Raw genomic sequence first — 18,347 nt, forward strand, 5'->3', positions numbered from 1 at the left:
CAGGTTCTGACTGAGCGGACCAGTGTGCACGGCCAGGTTCTCACTGAGCGGGCCAGTGTGCACGGCCAGGTTCTCACTGAGCGGGCCAGTGTGCACGGCCAGGTTCTCACTGAGCGGGCCAGTGTGCACGGCCAGGTTCTCACTGAGCGGGCCAGTGTGCACGGCCAGGTTCTCACTGAGCGGGTCGTGTACACGGCCAGGTTCTCACTGAGCGGGCCAGTGTGCACGGCCAGGTTCTCACTGAGCGGGCCAGTGTGCACGGCCAGGTTCTTACTGAGCGGGTCGTGTGCACTGCCAGGTTCTCACTGAGCGGGCCAGTGTGCACGGCCAGGTTCTCACTGAGCGGGCCAGTGTGCACGGCCAGGTTCTCACTGAGCGGACCAGTGTGCACGGCCAGATTCTCACTGAGCGGACCAGTGTGCACGGCCAGGTTCTTACTGAGAGGGGCCAGTGTGCATGGCCAGGTTCTCACTGAGCGGGCCAGTGTGCACGGCCATGTTCTCACTGAGCGGGCCAGTGTGCACGGCGTTTCTCAATGAGCGGGCCAGTGTGCACGGCCAGGTTCTCAATGAGCGGGCCAGTGTGCACGGCCAGGTTCTCACTGAACGGGCCAGTGTGCCCGGCCAGGTTCTCACTGAGCGGGCCAGTGTGCACGGCCAGGTTCTCACTGAGCGGGCCAGTGTGCACGGCCAGGTTCTCACTGAGCGGGCCAGTGTGCACGGCCAGGTTCTCACTGAGCGGGCCAGTGTGCACGGCCAGGTTCTCACTGAGCGGGCCAGTGTGCACGGCCAGGTTCTCACTGAGCGGGCCAGTGTGCACGGCCAGGTTCTCACTGAGCGGGCCAGTGTGCACGGCCAGGTTCTCACTGAGCGGGCCAGTGTGCACGGCCAGGTTCTCACTGAGCGGGCCAGTGTGCACGGCCAGGTTCTCACTGAGCGGGCCAGTGTGCACGGCCAGGTTCTCACTGAGCGGGCCAGTGTGCACGGCCAGGTTCTCACTGAGCGGGTCAGTGTACACGGCCAGGTTCTCACTGAGCGGGTCAGTGTGCACGGCCAGGTTCTCACTGAGCGGACCAGTGTGCACGGCCAGGTTCTCAATGAGCGGGCCAGTGTGCACGGCCAGGTTCTCACTGAACGGGCCAGTGTGCCCGGCCAGGTTCTCACTGAGCGGGCCAGTGTGCACGGCCAGGTTCTCACTGAGCGGGCCAGTGTGCACGGCCAGGTTCTCAATGAGCGAGCCAGTGTGCACGGCCAGGTTCTCACTGAATGGGCCAGTGTGCCCGGCCAGGTTCTCACTGAGCGGGCCAGTGTGCACGGCCAGGTTCTCACTGAGCGGGCCAGTGTACACGGCCAGGTTCTCACTGAGCGGGCCAGTGTACACGGCCAGGTTCTCACTGAGCGGGCAGTGTGCACGGCCAGGTTCTCACTGAGCGGGCCAGTGTGCACGGCCAGGTTCTCACTGAGCGGGCCAGTGTGCACGGCCAGGTTCTCACTGAGCGGGCCAGTGTGCACGGCCAGGTTCTCACTGAGCGGGCCAGTGTGCACGGCCAGGTTCTCACTGAGCGGGCCAGTGTGCACGGCCAGGTTCTCACTGAGCGGGCCAGTGTGCACGGCCAGGTTCTCACTGAGCGGGCCAGTGTGCACGGCCAGGTTCTCACTGAGCGGGCCAGTGTGCACGGCCAGGTTCTCACTGAGCGGGCCAGTGTGCACGGCCAGGTTCTCACTGAGCGGGCCAGTGTGCACGGCCAGGTTCTCACTGAGCGGGCCAGTGTGCACGGCCAGGTTCTCACTGAGCGGGCCAGTGTGCACGGCCAGGTTCTCACTGAGCGGGCCAGTGTGCACGGCCAGGTTCTCACTGAGCGGGCCAGTGTGCACGGCCAGGTTCTCACTGAGCGGGCCAGTGTGCACGGCTAGGTTCTCACTGAGTGGGTCAGTGTACACGGCCAGGTTCTCACTGAGCGGGTCAGTGTGCACGGCCAGGTTCTCACTGAGCGGGCCAGTGTGCACGGCCAGGTTCTCACTGAGCGGGCCAGTGTGCACGGCCAGGTTCTTACTGAGAGGGGCCAGTGTACACGGCCAGGTTCTCACTGAGCGGGCCAGTGTGCACGGCCAGGTTCTCACTGAGCGGGTCAGTGTACACGGCCAGGTTCTCACTGAGCGGGCCAGTGTGCACGGCCAGGTTCTCACTGAGCGGGCCAGTGTACACGGCCAGGTTCTTACTGAGAGGGGCCAGTGTGCATGGCCAGGTTCTCACTGAGCGGGCCAGTGTACACGGCCAGGTTCTTACTGAGAGGGGCCAGTGTGCATGGCCAGGTTCTCACTGAGCGGGTCAGTGTGCACGGCCAGGTTCTCACTGAGCGGGCCAGTGTGCACGGCCAGGTTCTCACTGAGCGGGCCAGTGTACACGGCCAGGTTCTCACTGAGCGGGTCAGTGTACACGGCCAGGTTCTCACTGAGCGGGTCAGTGTACACGGCCAGGTTCGAACTGAAGTGAATGTGGTTCCGTGTGGGGTTCAATCCCCACGTTACCGATCACTGTTTTTTCATGAGGAACCGTGGCCCGTGGGTTTGCGGATGATTGTCCAGTCGCAACCATGACGTTTGCACCCTCCCACGCTGAGGTTCCCACATATTTTAAATTCATTTTCATTCGACCTGTGTGGTGACGTCACAAATCACGTGTCTTTTCAATGTTATTTCTGAAGAGTATTTAAATTATTTCGTTGACGCTTCAGGAATTATCCTTTCGGTTAAATAACTGATGGAACATTCGGGAAGGTAAAAAATGAAACAAAACAAAATACAAAAAAAAAAAATCCGATTTCCTTCCAAGGAACTTCAACGTCAAAAGCCTGAGGCCGAACAAGAAAGCACAACGGTTACCAAGCAACGGTTGACGTGATATGGATTGTGGCTAATACAAATGTACAACTGCAGAATCGAGTAAGTGAGCGGTTTACTTCTTATCACAATATTCGTTTTCACTGAATTGTAAAAAAAACATCGAAGAAGCACAACCCGTGTGACGTGTCGCCGCCGCACCGCCATCTTGGTTAGCACAGGCCGTGTGACGTGTCGCCGCCGCGCCGCCATCTTGGTTAGCACAACTCGAGTCACTGGAAAAGCGGATCTCGTTGTTTTTGAAAGAATCTCACACGGAATGCTCTGTGAAAATGCCGTTTTGTACAACAACACCTCCACCGGTCCAATGATGTACGGAAGGGTTGTGGAAACACGTTTCACACATCGTTTTAAACGTTGCTGAACAGGTGTCGTGTCACTTTACCGTGAAACATCGCTTCAGTGTCGCAGCTTTCATCACCGGCATCGTGTCACCACGCACGAAAATTGCAGGTCTCAAGCGGCTTGCTATCGCTTGTCAAGCGACTCGTTCCGTATCAACCGCTTTGCATTCCGATGGGTAAGACAAAGCGATTTCGACGTGCTTCGTCATGTTTCACAAAGATGGCCGCCGTAGTCTGATTCATAACAATACTCCAAACAATGAAATGTTCAGAGACGAAGCTGCACTCCCCTTTACTTGTGCCCCCTTGTTGTGCATTCCCATATTATTATTGAAACGTGCATTTAATACTTTTATTGTTACTCTACTTTTCATTCTAATTCTTCAACATCCACAAACCTGCCAATTCTTGAGGTTGGACATACGTCACAGTCACGTGACTTCGCTTGGTAACGCGACCCGCCATGTTGGCAAAGGGGGAAAACAAACGCAGCACCGATCGCTGACGCACGCACTTCGTGGTTTTACTTGCCCGCAAAGCCGAGTGATTTGTTTTGGGTTTTTTTCTGTCGATGTATTTCAGATAAATTGTTGATACATCGTGTTCATCCAAGTGTTTGCAATGTCATATCGATATATAGAACATTTGTGAGGTGATGCATCGGCCTGATATCGAGCCAAAATAGTTAATTGGCCTTGATTCTTGGCCCTACCAGTTCCCCGGTGATTCGTGGATCGACAACCGGAAGGAATGGCCGAACGTGCAATACCCGGACGTATACACATATCTAGTCAAGACTCCAGGTATGTAATTAAATTTTAAACCGAGTTTTAACTGTGTATTATCTAATATTACTGTACTGGAGTGTTAATATATTATTTCAATTATTTATGAACTCCCGAGCTGACGTGGCTAGTTAGTAATAGTTTTAATTGACCTGCCTTGTCTGTACTGTGTGACGGTGAGTCATCTGTGCTGGTTGTCGGTCACTCACTGACCCAGCAAGAATGTCAATGAATGATTGAAATATTGCTCACACTCATCTGGTATAAATTCTGTGTTATCCCTGATTTTACTGATGTGTATGACTATGTGTATGAGCGTTGCCGTATGTGAGTGAGCATGTGTGCCTGTGTGTCTCTACGTTTTGTAATGATGTAGCAGTGCGTGGCTATTTCTTGTGGCTGCTGAGTTGAAGCGCCTGGGCTGAGGACAAGACTGCGGTGAACTTCAAGGAAAGGCCGACACATTGTCATTGCATTTAGTTTGCAAGTTCTAATCCTATTAATGGCAATCAAGGGCCAAGGCATTAATGTTTTTGCCTGATGTACCATTGCTTAATTGCCCTGGTACTATTTTAACAAGTGGTGCCAGGCAGAACAAATCCCACCCATTTAAGGCATAAAGTTATTTAGGGGATCAAATTTAAATTTGATACATCCTTAACCCCGATCTTCACAAATATACATTTTTCACAATAGGATTGTTAGGATTTTAAGTCACAAATAGAATAAGGTTCACTATAAGCTTAGTTTGAAGTAAATCGGATCATTTTTGACGAAGTTATGAGCGAAAAACGATTTTGACCTTTTCGTGACCTGACCTTGACCTAATTGGAGCCAAAAGTTAATGGGGTCGTCCGAGGTTCATTACCCACCTGTGGATACAATTTGGCAGTGTTTGAGTCAGGCGTTTTCCCATAAAGTTGTATTTTCGTAACCATGTTTTAGATTTAATGGAAAATTTGTAATTTTTACTGATGACCATGACCCCCAAAACTTCGGACCCTACCGATCTTCACAAATATGCATTTTTCACTATAGGAATGGGTAGGATTATAAGTGACAAATAGAATAAGGTTCACGAAAGCTTAGTTTGAAGTAAATCAGATCATTTTTGACGAAGTTATGAGCGAAAAACGATTTTGATCTTTTCATGACCTTGACCTTGACCTTTGATCCAATTTGACCCAAAAGTTAATGGGGTCGTCCAAGGTTCATTGCCCACCTGTGGATTAAATTTGATAGTGTTTGCTAAAGCAGTTTTGCCGTAAAGTTGCTAGCAGACAGACAGACAAACAAACAGATGAAATGGCCCATAGGGCCAGGACTTGACGAAATTCTTCCAGTCAAAGATACTCCCCTCCTACATCCGTGTTTCAAATTTGAAAGGAATCCGTTAAGATTTGGCGGAGACATGAATTTTTGAAAATCGGCCCATGCTAAAAGATATGGATTTTCACGATTTTCAGGAATTTTTCCTGACCTTGACCTTTGACCTTGACATGCCAAAAGTTATAGGGTTCTATTCTGGTGGCCAATAAGTCCATTGGTGAAGTTCCATGACATTCCGACTCGAAATGCAACCTGTAGAGCGAGACGTACACACAAACAAACAAACTCACAAACTGAACTGACCAACGTACTTGACAAAATCGTAGATTTCGTCGAGTAACAAATGAAAAATCGTGCTTAGCACAACACTTGGCGAATTAGTTGACCTTTCCGCATGGTGGTCCAAGCTGTAATGTCATGGAATGTGTGGTGTTTATTTGTTCGTACATTAATAAAATGACGCGACGTCACAAATAACAATTATCAGGCGCGCGTTGTCATGGTAACGGCAGCAGATTGAAAATTTTCACAACTCATTTAAAGCCACCATGTGACATTCAACAACTTATCATCGGTGCTTGTTGCCTTCATTCTGATCGTAGAAAATATTTGAAAATACCTTGGAACATTGCTTTTCAACCATCTTTCGGATCCCGTTATCAGGTTTTAAATATGTTGTAAAACAAAAATATGTATTTTATATGTGTGTTTTTCATGTTTTGGGTGACCCTGACCTTGAGCTTGGGTCAATTTTGATCAAACTTTGTACACATGTTAATATTACATGCATAAATAGATGGTATAAGTTCTATTCATAAATAGATGGCACTGCGAACCACATCCTCCGTCATTGTGAGTCGATTCAATTATATATATATATATATATATATATATATATATATATATATATATATATATATATATATATATATATATATATATATATATATATATATATATATATATATATATATATATATATATATCACCAAACCTCAACACAGTCCATATCGCCATTCATAGCTCACCTGAAACACATTGCCCAGCATTGCCAGTTTGGTACTACATTCGCCAACATGCTAAGGGACTTGCTCGTAGTGGGAGTGGAGCAAGATCGAATTCGCCGGCGCCTACTTGCTGAACGGACTCTGACATTTTCCATTGCTAAGGACATCGCCATCGCAATGGATGGGGGGAGACAAAAATGCTGCAGATGTTGCTCGCTCCATTGCTTACCAGCCTGGAGCTGACCTGCCATCTATCAATCGTGTGGAACAACATCCAACCAGAAAATCCAATGCCAAAACACCTGGAAACTGCCTGGTGGCTGGTGCTGGTAAATGCTGTTTCCATTGAAACGGTGAGCATTCTCCCACTACGTGCCGTTTCAAAAATTCCGCTTGCAACTACTGCCACAAGGTGGGTCATATCGCCTCTGCGTGCTTGTCTCAAAAAGGGAGGGCAAGGAGAGAGGAATGCAAAACCTATCTCCTTGACTCAGAGCATAACCAGGAAGACGTGACTTATGGAGACAGCCTTAACAGCCACAGTGTTCAGTCGTATGACCTTTTGCACACAAAGTCTGGAAGACAGTCTACTCCTACACTGGTGATTGTAGATATAGACGGACGGGCCATGGAAATGGAGGGAGACACGGGTGCTGCCGTCTCACTCATGAGTTGAGCAGCTTTCCGTAACCTATGGGAGAATTCAAAACAACCCAGCCTCCTTTGGTCCCCGATCCAACTCACTACATATACCGGTGAGTCAATACAAGCCCGCGGGACATGTGATGTCACAGTAACCTCCAGCAACAACACTCACCAATTACAATTTTTGGTCGTCCCCGGGGATGGACCCACACTTCTCGGACAAAACTGGCTCGATGTTGTCAAACTCAATTGGGAACACATCCATAGACTGCAGGCTTCTAAGCCACCAACCGTACTACAGCCCCTCCTCGCGAGATGCCCAGGCGTCTTCAAGGACTCGGTACATTGAAGGGTTTCACTGCCAAGCTCAATGTTGAGAAAGATGTGAAGCTAATTTTCTGCAAAGCACACCCAGTTCCTCTTGCATTGCAAGAGAAGGTTGATGCAGAATTAGCCAGACTAGAAAAGTTAGGTATCATTGAGTCAGTTCAGTACTCAAATTGGGCTGCTCCAGTTGTTCCTGTTGTGAAGGCAGACAAATCGATACGACTTTATGGGGATTATAAAATGTCGATCAACAAAATCTCAAGTCAGGTCAGGTTCGATCTGTGACCTGCTACAGGTACCATGTAAACCTGTACTAACCTGTTCCATGGTCGGGTTGGCGGCGACTAAACCATCTCCCCCACCAGGTTTTCTGGTGAGGAGGGTGTTTGGATATGGACACCCAGCAGGATTAAAAACAAAACCTGTCAAAGGGCGGAGGAGCTCCTCGTGAGCCAACGGCCATCCATATCTAGTGCCCAACTGTGTCTGCGGACGTCCTCCTGCAGTTGGGTCACTTCTTATTAGGAGGTTGGTGGCAGGATTTGCACTCCGGCCACCATAAAACCCTTCATTCCACAAAACGCAAAAACGCAAAAAAAATCTGAAAACCCACTCCGTGGGAGTACCTCCTGTGCAGCTTCCCTTCGCAGGGCAGCTCACCGGATGACGGGATTGGGGCAAAGCCTTCGGGACCCCCGATCTTTGATGATAGGAGGGAAACCACGGGGTAACATCCCTTGGTCAGATTGCGGGAGAGTGTGTCGGAGTGGTGCTGAGGTGTCGTCCACCAGACGGCGGTCTCCTTGGGTTAACCTGAGGCGGTCCCTTCGGGTGGGTGCCTGGAATGTCCTGTCCCTAAGAAGGATGATCACCTGTCTCTGTTATCATCTGAGCTCAAGCGTTTGGACATCGGGATTGCAGCTCTCTCTGAGGTTCGGAGACCGGATTGCGGCGAGATAATGGTGGGTGGTTACACCTACTATTGGTCTGGTCGCTCTGATGGTTACCATACCCAAGGAGTTGCTGTAGCTGTGTCCAATAAGCTGACCCCAATGATAATTGAGGTAACACCGGTCAACGAGCGTATTATGAGATTAAGGATTCGTCACTCCTTAGGTGTCATTTCCCTGGTCTCTGTTTATGCTCCGACTGAGGCGAGTGATCTCACCGTGAAGGATGCATTCTACGCCACGCTCGAGTCTGTGGTTGATCAGTGCCCCAGACGAGATACACTTCTAGTCTTGGGGGATTTCAATGCATCGACTGGAACTGATAGGGATGGTTATGAGGTGTGTGTTGGTCCCCATGGGTCAGGAACTATGAACCAGAATAGCACTAAGTTCCTTGACTTTGCAAGAAGTCATGGACTTAGGGTGGCTTGTTCATGGTTTCAGCGCCCACAAGCTCATCGCTGGACTTGGTATTCCAATGCTGGTGGTGTGGCAAAGGAGATTGACCATGTCCTCATTGACGGTCGTTGGAGGATGATCCAGAACTGCAGGGTCTACCAGAGTGCTCAGTTCCTCAATACTGACCACAGGCTTGTTGTAGCAACTCTAAAGCTGCACCTTAAATCCTGGAGAATGGTACCATCCCAGCCTAGGCTGGATGTTGCCAAGCTCAGGGATGAGAGAGTAGCTGAGGAGTTTGCGAACAGGCTGAGTGGACACTTGGGGGGTCTGGGTGCTTTGGTGGGTCCTGAAGAGTTGTGGAGCGCCTTCAAGACCACCGTCCTTGATGTTGCCGGTGGATGCCGGTCTTCAGGTCCTTGGTACTTCCAGTCTTGCTCTATGGATGCGAGACTTGGACTCTGACCAAGGAGGATCTAAGACGGAGACTTAATTCCTTTGGTACCAGGTCTCTTCGGAGAATCCTTGGCTATCGCTGGTCGGATTTTGTGTCCAACGAGCGGTTGCTGAGAGAGACTCGGATGAGATTTGTTACCTGCATAGTCCGTGAGCGTCAGTTGCGGCTGTATGGACATGTGGCTCGTTTTCCTGACGCTGATCCTGCTCACCAGATTCTCTCAGCGAGGGAGTCTCATGAGTGGAGGAGGCCAGTGGGCCGACCACGTGCCTCATGGTTGCAACAGGTTGACCATCATCTCAAGGAGATGGGGATGGGCCTGGCATCTGCCTGGGGGATGGCCAGACGGAGGCCCCTGGAGTACCAGCAGAGAGTGGACGCAGCGACGCGCTGTTCTGGCACATGCTCCCATACCTGACCTGAGTGGACACTTGGGGGGGTCTGGGTGCTTTGGGGGGGTCCTGAAGAGTTGTGGAGTGCCTTCAAGACCACCGTCCTTGATGTTGCCGGTGGATGTCTTGGAGCTCACCGCAGGGCAAAGAAGAATTTTGTCTCTCAAGGGACACTGGATACCATTGAACAGAGTCGCAGGGCCAGGCTGAATGGCAGAGCTGAGCTGTTCAGGGAGCTGAGGCGTAAAACTGTACGTGCACTGAGGGTGGACAAGGAGGCCGATGTGCGAGGAATCTGTGAGGGGGTAGAGCATCACCTGTGGACAGGTGATTCTCGTCCCGCTTACAGGGGAATTCGCGCATTGTGTTCATCCAAGCCCATCCCTCGGAGCACTGCAGTTCGAGCGGAGAGTGGTAGGCTCTTGACAGAGGAGTCTGAAGTGAAGGCCCGCTGGGCCGGTTACTTTGAGCGGTTGTACCAGGCTGATCCCCCAGCTGTCGAGTTGGACGTCAAGGGTGTTACAATCCCTGTTGCTGACCCTCGAATCAACTGTGGTCCACCTTCGCTTGTGGAAACACGGGCTGCGGTGAACCAGTTGAAACGGGGAAAAGCTCCAGGGATCTGTGGCATCCATGCTGAACTTCTCAAGGCTGGTGGAAATGCTGCACTCGTGTCGTTGCATGCAGTTTTGTGCTCTGCCTGGAACACAGGCATCATCCCAACTGACTGAAAGAGGGGCCTTGTTGTCCCTCTCTGGAAAGGGAAGGGTGATCGCCAAGACTGCAACAACTACCGAGGGGTGACGCTGCTCTCAGTGCCGGGCAAGGTCTTTGCTCGGATAATTCTTGATAGGGTTCACCACCATCTGCTTGAGCACCAGCGTCCAGAGCAGTCAGGCTTTACACCAAAGAGGTCAACGATTGACCGTATCCTTGCCCTTCGTGTCCTCACCGAACGCAGACGAGAGTTTTGGCAGGGGCTGCTTGCAGCCTATGTTGATATCTGTAAAGCGTTCGATTCAGTGAATCGGGATGTCCTCTGGAGGATTCTTGGTCTTCGTGGGGTGCCACCAAAACTGATCGATCTGATGTCTGAACTCTACTCTGGTACTGAGAGTGCTGTGAAGTGTGGTGGTGCCATCTCTGACTTATTTCCAGTTGTTACTGGAGTTCGTCAGGGGTGTGTACTGGCCCCCACACTTTTCAGCACTTGTATGGACTGGATTTTAGGGAGGATGTCGGAGAGATCTAGCTGCGGTGCATCGTTTGGGAATGTCAAGATCTCGGACCTTGATTTTGCAGATGATGCAGTCATCTTTGCGGAGACTTTAGACATCCTTTTGGGGGCCCTCGAGGTGCTGAATGAGGAGTTGGAGCCGCTGGGATTACGGGTTTCTTGGGTCAAAACTAAGACCCAGGCTTTCGGTGACATCTTCGATGCTGCTGTCCTGTCTGTGTCTGTTTGTGGTGAGGATTTTGAGGTCGTGGAGAGATTCACTTACCTGGCAGTGATATTCATGTCTCTGCTGGCTGTGAGTCAGAGGTCAATAGACGTCTGGGTCGGGCCTGGGGGGTCATGGATTCACTGGATCTGGGGTGTGGCGCTGCCGGTACCTGTGCGGGAGGACGAAATTCCGAGTCTTCAGGTCCTTGGTACTTCCAGTCTTGCTATATGCATGCGAGACTTGGACTCTGACCAAGGATCTGAGATGGAGACTTAATTCCTTTGGTACCAGGTCTCTTCGGAGAATCCTTGGCTATCGCTGGTCGGATTTTGTGTCCAACGAGCGGTTGCTGAGAGAAACTCGGATGAGATTTGTTACCTGCATAGTCCGTGAGCGTCAGTTGCGGCTGTATGGACATGTGGCTCGTTTTCCTGACGCTGATCCTGCTCACCAGATTCTCTCAGCGAGGGAGTCTCATGAGTGGAGGAGGCCAGTGGGCCGACCACATGCCTCGTGGTTGCAGCAGGTTGACCATCATCTCAAGGAGATGGGGATGGGCCTGGCATCTGCCTGGGCGATGGCCAGACGGAGGCCCCTGGAGTACCGGCGGAAAGTGGACGCAGCGACGCGCTGTTCTGGCACATGCTCCCATACCTGACCTGACCTGATCAACAAATGTTCCACCTTGCACAAATATCCCATACCAAGGATTGATGACTTGTATGAAAAACTGAGCGGAAGACAGTCATTCACCAAGCTCAACATGAGATCAGCCTACCTACAAGTTGTTCTGGATGAGAATTCCAAAGAATATGTCACCATCAACACGCATCGGGGGATCTACAGATACAACCACTTGAGTTTTGGTGTCAAATCGGCACCAGGAATCTACCAACGTTGTATGAATAGCCTGTTCGCTACAAAACCACACGTTGTCGTTCACCAAGATGACATCCCAGTTACTGGCCGCTCAGAGCTTCATCATCTTGACAACCTCGAACGTGTGCTACGCATTATCTCTGACTCTGGACTACACCTGCGGAGAGACAAGTGCGAGTTCATGGTTCCCTCTGTGACCTATTTGGGCCATATTATCAATGCCGAAGGCTTACATCCCACTGAAAAGAAGATCAGAGCAATCAATGATGCCCTGGCTCCAACCAACATTTCTGAACTCAAGGCTTACATTGGCATGCTGCAGGACTACAGCAGGGAAATCCGAAACATTGCTGCCATGCTTGGCCCACTGTGTTGCCTGTTAAAAAAAGGTGTCAGCTGGAAATGGAACATTCCAGAGTCATCAGCCTTCCAGAAGTCAAAAGACATGCTGCAGTCTTCAAATGTACTAGTTCACTACGACCCAGACAAAGACATGGTCCTGTCGTGTGACGCGAGTCAGTACGGAGTTGGTGCCGTTTTGGCACACATCATGCCAGATTGCACAGAGACCAATCGCATTCGCATCTCGTACACTATCCTCGGTTGAGAAGAACTACAGTCAGCTGGACAAAGAAGGACTTGGCATTGAATTCGGAGTTAAGAAATTTCACCAGTACGTCTTTGGTCGACATTTCACAATTTACACAGACAACAAACCACTGATTAGTTTGTTTGGGCCAATAAAAGCTACCTCAAAGGTCTTCCCGCCTCGGATTATACGCTAGTCACTTTCACTTTCAGCTTATGATTACGACATTACGTACAGACCTGGCTCCACAATTTCAAATGCAGATGCCATGAGAGTCGCCTGCCACTTCTGGACACAGTGTTTGACCCCCCTGCACTTGACAGCGTGATATATCTGATGGAATTTTTGAATGACAACCCAATCGATGTCAACCAGATACGGACCGACACCAGGCATGACCCACTTCTTTCCAAGGTCATTCATGCCACTGGGCAAGGGTGGGGCCTTCCACGCGATGCTGACCCTGAATTGTATTCGTACAAGGCCAGGTAGAATGAACTAAGTGTCGAGAATGGCTGCTTGCTGTGGGGATGCCGAGTGGTCATTCCCCCAAACTTGCGCACAAAGATTTTGGATCAGCTTCACGATTGTCATCCAGGCATTGAAAGAAGGAAATCGCTGGCACGGAACTATGTGTGGTGGCCTCACCTTGTTTCTGACATTGAATAGTGTGTGAAACATTGTTATCCATGCCAAAGCAGTCGAAAAGCCTCGACAAAGGCACCACTGCACCCCTGAGAATGGCCCACTGAACCATGGCAGAGGATTCATCTTGACGATGATGGACCCATCGAAAGCTGTATGATCCGTATTGTTATGGATGCTCACACTAAATGGATCGATGCCGATGTAACACATACAGCAACCTCACACGCGACTATAAAGAGGCTGCGCCAGTGATTTGCCCCTCATGGTTTGCCATGCTTGATAGTCACTGACAATGGAACCTGTTTCTCAAGCTCTGAATTCACTGAATTCGCCCGCCTGGACAGTATGATTCACAAGTTTGTAAGCCCACACCATCGAGCTTCAAATGGACTCTCCAAAAGCTCCGTGAGTTTCATGAAGTCTTGTCTAAATAAGACCCAAGTACCAGCCTGAATAAACAGCCAAACACCAGCCTGAATAAACAGCCAAGTACCAGCCTGGATAAAGAGCCAAACACCAGCCTGAATAAAGAGCCAAACACGAGCCTGAATAAAGAGCCAAACACGAGCCTGAATAAAGAGCCAAACACCAGCCTGAATAAAGAGCCAAACACCAGCCTGAATAAAGAGCCAAACACCAGCCTGAATAAAGAGCCAAACACCAGCCTGAATAAAGAGCCAAACACCAGCCTGAATAAAGAGCCAAACACCAGCCTGAATAAAGAGCCAAACACCAGCCTGAATAAAGAGCCAAACACCAGCCTGAATAAAGAGCCAAACACCAGCCTGAATAAAGAGCCAAACACCAGCCTGAATAAAGAGCCAAACACCAGCCTGAATAAAGAGCCAAACACCAGCCTGAATAAAGAGCCATGTCCCAGCCTGAATAAAGAGCCATGTCCCAGCCTGAATAAAGAGCCAAACACCAGCCTGAATAAAGAGCCATGTCCCAGCCTGAATAAAGAGCCAAACACCAGCCTAAATAAAGAGCCATGTACCAACCTGAATAAAGAGCCATGTGCCAGCCTGAATAAAGAGCCATGTGCCAGCCTTAATAAAGAGCCAAGTACCAGCCTGAATAAAGAGCCATGTGCCAGCCTAAATAAAGAGCCAAATACCAGCCTGAATAAAGAGCCATGTACCAGCCTGAATAAACAGCCAAATACCAGCCTGAATAAACAGCCAAGTACCAGCCTGGATAAAGAGCCAAACACCAGCCTGAATAAAGAGCCAAGTACCAGCCTGAATAAAGAGCCAAACACCAGCCTGAATAAAGAGCCAAACACCAGCCTGAATAAAGAGCCAAACACCAGCCTGAATAAAGAGCCAAACACCAGCCTGAATAAAGAGCCAAACACCAGCCTGAATAAAGAGCCAAACACCAGCCTGAATAAAGAGCCAAACACCAGCCTGAATAAAGAGCCAAACACCAGCCTGAATAAAGAGCCAAACACCAGCCTGAATAAAGAGCCAAACACCAGCCTGAATAAAGAGCCAAACACCAGCCTGAATGAAGAGCCAAACACCAGCCTGAATATAGAGCCATGTACCAGCCTGAAAAAAAGAGCCAAAAACCAGCCTGAATATAGAGCCATGTACCAGCCTGAATAAAGAGCCAAACACCAGCCTGAATAAAGAGCCATGTGCCAGCCTGAATAAAGAGCCATGTGCCAGCCTGAATAAAGAGCCATGTGCCAGCCTGAATAAAGAGCCATGTGCCAGCCTTAATAAAGAGCCAAGTACCAGCCTGAATGAAGAGCCATGTGCCAGCCTTCATAAAGAGCCAAATACCAGCCTGAATAAAGAGCCATGTACCAGCCTGAATAAAGAGCCATGTGCCAGCCTAAATAAAGAGCCATGTACCAGCTGCAATAAAGAGCCAAGTACCAGCCTGAATAAAGAGCCATGTACCAGCCTGAATAAAGAGCCAAACACCAGCCTGAATAAAGAGCCAAACACGAGCCTGAATAAAGAGCCAAACACCAGCCTGAATAAAGAGCCAAACACCAGCCTGAATAAAGAGCCAAACACCAGCCTGAATAAAGAGCCAAACACCAGCCTGAATAAAGAGCCAAACACCAGCCTGAATAAAGAGCCAAACACCAGCCTGAATAAAGAGCCAAACACCAGCCTGAATAAAGAGCCAAACACCAGCCTGAATAAAGAGCCAAACACCAGCCTGAATAAAGAGCCAAACACCAGCCTGAATAAAGAGCCATGTCCCAGCCTGAATAAAGAGCCATGTCCCAGCCTGAATAAAGAGCCAAACACCAGCCTGAATAAAGAGCCATGTCCCAGCCTGAATAAAGAGCCAAACACCAGCCTAAATAAAGAGCCATGTACCAACCTGAATAAAGAGCCATGTGCCAGCCTGAATAAAGAGCCATGTGCCAGCCTTAATAAAGAGCCAAGTACCAGCCTGAATAAAGAGCCATGTGCCAGCCTAAATAAAGAGCCAAATACCAGCCTGAATAAAGAGCCATGTACCAGCCTGAATAAACAGCCAAATACCAGCCTGAATAAACAGCCAAGTACCAGCCTGGATAAAGAGCCAAACACCAGCCTGAATAAAGAGCCAAGTACCAGCCTGAATAAAGAGCCAAACACCAGCCTGAATAAAGAGCCAAACACCAGCCTGAATAAAGAGCCAAACACCAGCCTGAATAAAGAGCCAAACACCAGCCTGAATAAAGAGCCAAACACCAGCCTGAATAAAGAGCCAAACACCAGCCTGAATAAAGAGCCAAACACCAGCCTGAATAAAGAGCCAAACACCAGCCTGAATAAAGAGCCAAACACCAGCCTGAATAAAGAGCCAAACACCAGCCTGAATGAAGAGCCAAACACCAGCCTGAATATAGAGCCATGTACCAGCCTGAAAAAAAGAGCCAAAAACCAGCCTGAATATAGAGCCATGTACCAGCCTGAATAAAGAGCCAAACACCAGCCTGAATAAAGAGCCATGTGCCAGCCTGAATAAAGAGCCATGTGCCAGCCTGAATAAAGAGCCATGTGCCAGCCTGAATAAAGAGCCATGTGCCAGCCTTAATAAAGAGCCAAGTACCAGCCTGAATGAAGAGCCATGTGCCAGCCTTCATAAAGAGCCAAATACCAGCCTGAATAAAGAGCCATGTACCAGCCTGAATAAAGAGCCATGTGCCAGCCTAAATAAAGAGCCATGTACCAGCTGCAATAAAGAGCCAAGTACCAGCCTGAATAAAGAGCCATGTACCAGCCTGAATAAAGAGCCAAACACCAGCCTGAATAAAGAGCCAAACACCAGCCTGAATAAAGAGCCAAACACCAGCCTGAATATAGAGCCATGTACCAGCCTGTAAAAAAGAGGCAAACACCAGCCTGAATATAGAGCTATGTACCAGCCTGAATAAAGAGCCAAACAACAGCCTGAATAAAGAGCCATGTACCAGCCTGAATAAAGAGCCATGTGCCAGCCTGAATAAAGAGCCATGTGCCAGCCTGAATAAAGAGCCATGTGCCAGCCTTAATAAAGAGCCAAGTACCAGCCTGAATAAACAGCCATGTGCCAGCCTTAATAAAGAGCCAAATACCAGCCTGATTAAAGAGCCATGTACCAGCCTGAATAAAGAGCCATGTACCAGCCTGAATAAAGAGCCATGTGCCAGCCTAAATAAAGAGCCATGTACCAGCTGCAATGAAGAGCCAAGTACCAGCCTGAATAAAGAGCCATGTACCAGCCTGAATAAAGAGCCAAGTACCAGCCTGAATGAAGAGCCAAGTACCAGCCTGAATAAAGAGCCAAACACCAGCCTGAATATAGAGCCATGTACCAGCCTGAATAAAGAGCCAAGTACCAGCCTGAATAAAGAGCCAAACACCAACCTGAATAAAGAGCCAAACACCAGCCTGAATAAAGAGCCAAACACCAGCCTGAATAAAGAGCCATGTACCAGCCTGAATAAAGAGCCATGTGCCAGCCTGAATAAAGAGCCATGTGCCAGCCTTAATAAAGAGCCAAGTACCAGCCTGAATAAAGAGCCATGTGCCAGCCTTAATAAAGAGCCAAATACCAGCCTGAATAAAGAGCCATGTACCAGCCTGAATAAACAGCCAAATACCAGCCTGAATAAACAACCAAGTACCAGCCTGGATAAAGAGCCAAACACCAGCCTGAATAAAGAGCCAAGTACCAGCCTGAATAAAGAGCCAAACACCAGCCTGAATAAAGAGCCAAACACCAGCCTGAATAAAGAGCCAAACACCAGCCTGAATAAAGAGCCAAACACCAGCCTGAATAAAGAGCCAAACACCAGCCTGAATAAAGAGCCAAACACCAGCCTGAATAAAGAGCCAAACACCAGCCTGAATAAAGAGCCAAACACCAGCCTGAATAAAGAGCCAAACACCAGCCTGAATGAAGAGCCAAACACCAGCCTGAATGAAGAGCCAAGTACCAGCCTGAATGAAGAGCCAAGTACCAGCCTGAATAAAGAGCCAAGTACCAGCCTGAATAAAGAGCCAAGTACCAGCCTGAATAAAGAGCCAAGTACCAGCCTGAATAAAGAGCCAAGTACCAGCCTGAATAAAGAGCCAAACACCAGCCTGAATAAAGAGCCAAACACCAGCCTGAATATAGAGCCATGTACCAGCCTGAAAAAAAGAGCCAAACACCAGCCTGAATATAGAGCCATGTACCAGCCTGAATAAAGAGCCAAACACCAGCCTGAATAAAGAGCCAAACACCAGCCTGAATAAAGAGCCATGTGCCAGCCTTAATAAAGAGCCAAATACCAGCCTGAATAAAGAGCCATGTGCCAGCCTTAATAAAGAGCCAAATACCAGACTGAATAAAGAGCCATGTACCAGCCTGAATAAAGAGCCATGTGCCAGCCTAAATAAAGAGCCATGTACCAGCTGCAATAAAGAGCCAAGTACCAGCCTGAATGAAGAGCCATGTACCAGCCTGAATGAAGAGCCATGTACCAGCCTGAATGAAGAGCCAAGTACCAGCCTGAATGAAGAGCCAAGTACCAGCCTGAATGAAGAGCCAAGTACCAGCCTGAATGAAGAGCCAAGTACCAGCCTGAATAAAGAGCCAAATACCAGCCTGAATGAAGAGCCAAACACCAGCCTGAATGAAGAGCCAAGTACCAGCCTGAATGAAGAGCCAAGTACCAGCCTGAATGAAGAGCCAAGTACCAGCCTGAATGAAGAGCCATGTGCCAGCCTGAATGAAGAGCCAAGTACCAGCCTGAATGAAGAGCCAAGTACCA

At 49.4% G+C, this 18,347-nt stretch overlaps 1 long non-coding RNA gene across 9 annotated transcripts in view; it reads left to right on the top strand.

Moving 5' to 3' along the window:
* LOC147013532 (uncharacterized) overlaps positions 1-18,347 on the top strand; it is an 80,151-nt gene that overhangs the window by 13,190 nt on the left and 48,614 nt on the right. For 2 of the 9 annotated variants that reach the window (XR_015051359.1, XR_015051358.1), the window contains exons 1-2: positions 2,693-2,942; positions 3,960-4,047. This is a non-coding gene — a long non-coding RNA (uncharacterized LOC147013532). Of the gene's footprint in view, positions 1-2,691; positions 2,943-3,959; positions 4,048-18,347 lie in introns of those variants that run through there. The other 7 variants (XR_015051360.1, XR_015051354.1, XR_015051353.1 and 4 more) reach the window with 6 other exon arrangements.

This window comes from Eptatretus burgeri, chromosome 14 (assembly GCF_056783735.1).
Source record: "Eptatretus burgeri isolate ZD-2024b chromosome 14, Ebu_testis_v1, whole genome shotgun sequence".
Classification (NCBI taxonomy): domain Eukaryota; kingdom Metazoa; phylum Chordata; class Myxini; order Myxiniformes; family Myxinidae; genus Eptatretus; species Eptatretus burgeri.